At 45.9% G+C, this 6000-nt stretch overlaps 1 protein-coding gene across 1 annotated transcript in view; it reads right to left on the reverse strand.

Annotated features, from left to right (window-relative positions):
- abd-A (abdominal A) overlaps window positions 1–5410 on the reverse strand; it is a 93125-nt gene extending 87715 nt beyond the window's left edge. Inside the window, exon 1 of the transcript XR_004468555.1 lies at window positions 5215–5410. The gene's annotated coding sequence lies outside the window, so the exon portion shown is untranslated. The remainder of the gene's footprint in view (window positions 1–5214) is intronic.
- Between the last annotated feature and the right edge of the window lie 590 nt (window positions 5411–6000).

Consider the following 6000-nt stretch of genomic DNA (forward strand, 5'->3'; position numbering starts at 1 on the left):
TCCATGGGGTCCAGTTGCGGGTCTTCCGTGCGCTCCATTACTCGTCGCTCATTCGATTATGCCGACATCGATGCTTCATACAGACCCCACCACAGGTCTCAGTCCCAGTCCCAGTTTCAGTTCCAGTTCGAGCCCGATTTTATGCTCACATAGGTCGTGTTGCCCTTTACACCCCTGCTACTGTTAGTGCCATTGCTACGGCTCCACCCGTTCGCCATTTTCCACCCACTGTAGTACCATCGTCCCGTCGAGTGGTTGTTGCTGCTTGTTTGTCTATTTTTCAGAGCATCATCCGCCCCCGGCCCCCATCGAGGGCGTCATCATTTTTTTCTTCCTATTTTCATGTGATGCTTTTTGCAAAACTTTTTAGTTTCCTTGTTTGATGGAAAAACAGACAGACAGACATACGGACAGACGGACGGACAGAAAAGAGATGGATAGACAGCACCAGAGCTCGCCCGACCTCGATTCGAATTCCCCAATGGAATATGCTTGTGTGCATAAATTCTAGTCAAGCATTTGCCGCTCCGCTCCGGCTACCGTTCTCCGTCCGTCCGTGCCAGAAAAACTGCTTTCATTTTCGTAATGAGCAGCCAGAGCCATGGGCATGGGCAGGACTGTGTCGTGGAGTGCTCCGTGGTCCTCAGAGTAATTGGCAGCGCAACTTGTAAATGACAAACATGTCCATACCAAAGTGGAGGAGGAGGCTAACTAGCGGGTCTGTCTGTTCCCATGTCTGTCCATATAGAAATCCCATAAAAGGTCTACTCCGGAGCAGAAACTTTTGCTCATTAATATTTTCCCCCGGAGCCGGGCGGGGCAAATCAAATGGAAAACTAAAACGTTTCCCCACGTCTTCCCCGCACTCTTCGTGTTGATTTGTTGTAAGTATTTACTCGTGTTCCGATTTATTTATGTATGCTCGATTTTATCGGAACGAGGGTCACGTCAGTCGCTTTCAAAGAATCTTCAAAGCAAGGCAAGGGAATACCTTTAAACGGCTGAACGAGATGGAGGTGTCAATTGCAATGCCTCGGATATATGGGAGAAACTTAATCGAAAGAAACTCAGTCGAAACTGTAAAATATCCAACATATTTCTGTGCTTTTCCACCTCTAATTTACATAGCAAGGTTATACTGGATATCCATACTTATTAATGCAAAATATCCAGCTATAGAATCCAAAGGTCTCCTCTCCAATCTGAATTGAGAATTGCTGCTTTTAAGCAGAATTCTTAGGTGGAATGAAAACTAATACAAATACTGCTGGCTGCTGGATCCCGTTCCGAGAATCCATATATGGTTCTTATTAGCCCAATTCGTCAGACAACCTTCCGGATCCTCATATTTTCTCAATCTTCACTTATGTATGTGAGGTCCCTCCACTGAGGATCGTACGACCTGCAGTTGTATTCGTGTCTCTCATCCCGCTGCGGAAATGGAACGTCCGCGGTGATCTCCGACTGTGCGGGAAAGGGTTCAGGGCCGGGGGTGTGACCTGCGTCTGCTGTGACCTGCGTCTGCTACGCTCTGAATGCAATTATCCCAAAAAGACGGAGGTTTTGGTCAAAAAATGAAGCGTCTCTAACATTCCGGGAAAAGTGAAAGCGTCGCAGCCTCTGTTTATGGCAGCCATATAAATTGCAATTTTCTAAATATATATTTTTTTATATTTTCGAACGGGTTGGCCTCTGGTCTGTGCCACATGCCGACAGGCAGCACAAATATTTGCCCTCGTATAGCATTCTGCTTCAGCTGCACGGACACCCCCCCTGCCCTCTCCGATCGGACTGTCTGCCCTGACAATTGATTGCGCTGCTCAGCGAGAAATGGAGAGTTGCACTTCATACGCCCATCGCCTAATAGTTCCCCAGTTGACCATTCGACCACATTCGAGTACGGTGTCTGTGGGCCGATGTCCAATCGACCAGAGAGTAAGTGCGGAGATGTGAGTCGTAAAAATTATGGAATCCAAATGCGAATCCGGGGCACTCTCGATGGCGGCGCATGGCGGCCATTCCCATGGATCAACGAACCCAAAAACAACAGATGCAGATGCAGTGGACGCCGAACAATTATTAGTTATGATTACTTAATTCAAATTGAAATGGAGCCTCCGTTTCGGGCTCTGCTCAGGGGCCTCGGAAGCTCGTGGAACGGGTTTCTCCAGGCCGCAGGACAAAGAGAGGGAGGAGCACTGACTGGAGGGGGGCTCGGCTTGCCGCTGAGCATAAATTGCAATTTACGGTAAGCGGTTCGGCTTTGGCGAATAAATTCCCTATCGATGGCAGGAAGGAACAAGTTTTAGTAATAATTTTAAATATTTTATTCGCGTTATTGCTGGTAAAAACGAGTGCCTTTCTTTCCCTGAGCAAACCAAATCGTTGAGCATTTAAAACTCATCGAAATTCAACTATTTTGCCCAATCTTCTTATGAAATCTTTTTTATCTGGTACTTTCAGTCGGAATCGGATGGTGCAAAACCCAGATCGATGCAATTGAAGCTGAACCAGATTTACCTCGACATTAGTTTGGAGATCTTATCCATTTTGTGCTCATTTCTATCAGGTGAGTTAAAAAGCTCGGTGGCCCCGTCCCCGTCGCCCCGTCGGGTGCCACCACACCACCGCTGATTGCTCCCCGTGTCCCAAGCCCGGCCCGGCTCCCTAGTTGGTCCGGCTTTGCGCATGTGCCAGTTTTCGCATTGCGACGACCCCGGGAAGCATCTCGCTTTTCCGCTGACGGAAATTCTCGTACATGACGCCACTTTAAAAGTTCTCAGTGGATGCCGCGCCATATGGCGATAGATATGGCAACGGCACACCGCTCGTGTGGCAGCTGGTGTGTGCATGAGCTTGGATGTGTGGCAGCAGAATGAATGCAGCGCGGTGGCCATATCATGGCTACCCAGTCGGCTTCATCATCATCGGATTAGGGAGAGGGGTCGGTCGGTGTGGCAATGCAGCGCTTGGCATTCCTCGGTTGCTGCCTCACTTGGTTTTATACCAGATAAGCAGCCGCTCAGACAAATTGAATCCTGAGCTCGGCCCCGTCGTCATCTCCACTCCGCCTGGCATCCCCACCAGTCATAATTTCCCCTTGGTTAAACATTCGCTCTCTTACTTAGTCCCGAATAGATTAAACTAACGCAGATATTTAAAACAAAACTGAATCAGGGCCTTGCGTTTGACTCTTTGCGATAGTGGATCGTTTTTTCAAACATCAACAATTAATTATAATTCCTTATCGCCTTATTCCTTATTGCTGCTTCCATTGTCGCTTTTTATGATTTCTAATTTATGTGATTTTTCAACTAGATTCACCTGACACGCTCCAATTTGTCAAACTTTTACTTTATGATCTATTTCTGTTCCTACATTTCCTACATGCCTACATTTGTTTTATGTTTCCTCTGGAAGTACTCTGGGTTGTAGTACCAGTGGGGGGGCCTAATCGCCTAAGGCCAGAGAACAGATATTTCCTATCAACGAAATATGGTTGAACACATTTCCAGAAGGGTTTAAAGAGTCGCTTAAAATCAATAGAATGTTTGGCTGTACTCTAGGACTCAATCAGAGTATACAAACTTCGACTAGTAGCGCAAGTCAAGCAATATACACACAAATTATGTGCATTTTTGTATACAGAAAACCATATTGGGATTGATTTATGTGTACGCCTCTTTATCAAAGTTTATAAGAAATAAAAAGAGATAGAAAAGTATCGGGCTTGAAGCGATTTACCCCTGGCGGATCAACCTTAGTTGCTACATTTACCTGATGGTCAATAAATTAAAACGACAAAACTTGAAAATAGCTAAGAACACGTATTCTGTATTCTCGAACTTGGATGTGACGTTCCATTGAGTTCCTGCTGCCGTTCCTTTCGTTCATCGGCGCGTGCTTTGCTTACGGCACATTTGGAAAGTCCCCGAGGGAAATGGAACCCCCCTAAATACGGGACTTGAACTAGGAAGGCGTTTCGGCCGGCTGAGTAGGCCCTCTCTGGGCCTCGAAGTCGTACTCCGCCCAAGATGGATCCACCCCTAGGAACTTGATTTTCAATGGTGTTCCTTTGTTGTCGCCGTCGTTGAATGGAAAATTATGATGCGAAACGAAAATGCGAAAGAGACGATTGCAAGTACGAGCTGAGAATGGGTGAGAAGGTGTGTCTACACTCAACGAAACTTGTTATTGGTATGAGATACGATAATAAGAAGGTTTTGAGTTCAAGCCGGAATATATCAGCTAGAAAATGTACATAATATACGAGTAGTATCAAATTCATTACTAAATATCATCGTTTCGATGCATTGTTTTTTTTGAGTGTAGTGGAAGGGAAATGAAACGAAAATTGCCAAGAAAAACAATATAAGAAAAAGACAATGGACGACCGTGCTGATGCTGATGATGATACGTTGTTGTAGTTGTAGTTGTAGTTGTTTTTGCTCCTGTGGGCAATGTGGAGGAATGAAATGGAAAACTAGACGGAATCAGAGAATAAAAAATGGGAAAACCAACAAAAACAAACTGCAGGCAGAGTGCCAAAAACAGAATCGGGAGCCAAAGTAGAAACACTTTTAGACATTTCCAAGATACAGATACACAAGCACGCACACACGCACACACGCACGCACGCACATACATGTAAAGATACACACGCACACGGATACAGCGGAATATATTTCAAGTTTCGTTGCTTTGCTTCGATTTTGTTTTTTCCCTCTGCGCTTAAATATTTTATTCTGTCAAAAAAGACTACACACCGGAATGCAACGGAAAACAGCGGAAAATGAGAAAATGGAACCAGCTGCAGAAGCTTTTAAGTAAATTAAATAATTTTTCGTTTCGTTTTCTTTTTAGTTGGAAATATTCGTGGAATGAGAAAACCCAGATGACAACGGGGCTCTGCTGGTCACTCGAGCCATCCATCAAGAACATTTTGGCATTCCATCCCGAGGACGCCTTGTTTATTTCTTTATAACCTGCCATGTTCCCCGATACCGTGGTACCCATGCCACATACCCATGCCACATGCCCAGCAACAGAGACATCAACTCCGCCCCAACAGCTCAAAGGAACTATGGCCGCAGCGGAAATCCTTAATGGCAATCGCTGGGTGTATGGGTATGGGTACCATTACCGACGTTTCATGGATCCCGTGTGCACCGGATAATGTCAATCAGCGGACATTCTTCATTTTTGTTTACTCACCTCTCTACCGGACGCTGTTCTTCTTCATGCTGGCTCCCGATTGGGTTGGTTGAAATTTCTCGCACACTGCTCGAGCACCCATAGAGAAGACCATCAAGTGGCATCGGGCCGGCACTCCCGACGAAGACTGACTCTCAAATAAACATAGACTCCGGCAACTTGGACCTAGCTGCTCTGGCCGGGCCTGGTCTGCGCCCAATCGATTGGCCAGGCCTCGTTCGACTAGGCCCAGGCCTGATCGATCAATGCCAATGACTACTGATAGCTGATAAGAGAAGCTGCGATTCGACTTGGAAGGGGGACAATTGCAATTGGATCTGGTCTGCGATTGCAACGAGCAGAGCCGCAAATGAATTTTGCATGCGATTCGGTTAATTGCGATAAGGCATGTACTTGGAGGTACCGTCTTTACATTTTGCAACCTTTCCATCAATCCTAATCATTTTTATTGTGATTCAGATTTATTTCGCATTTGTTTTTGTTTTTCTTTTAATTCAGTTGTTCGCTCAATTGAGATACTCGGACGTACGCGTATCTGTCTGTCTGTCTGCCTGTCTGCCCACTCGATGTCTCCATTTTTGTGCCATCCATGGCACGGCCATTACAAGAACAATTGACATTGTGATTTACGGCAATAAAAATTATCCACCTGCCCAGAGGGCAGAGGGAGGAGCCCATACATATACGGATCTGTGGACACACTTGAGCTCCAGCGCGCGACAACGAAGTAGACACCGCAGACGACGCTTTGTCATAAAAAATAAAACGAAACTGTCGTCATTTTTA

The sequence above is a fragment of the Drosophila pseudoobscura genome, chromosome 2 (genome assembly GCF_009870125.1).
Source record: "Drosophila pseudoobscura strain MV-25-SWS-2005 chromosome 2, UCI_Dpse_MV25, whole genome shotgun sequence".
NCBI classification, from domain to species: domain Eukaryota; kingdom Metazoa; phylum Arthropoda; class Insecta; order Diptera; family Drosophilidae; genus Drosophila; species Drosophila pseudoobscura.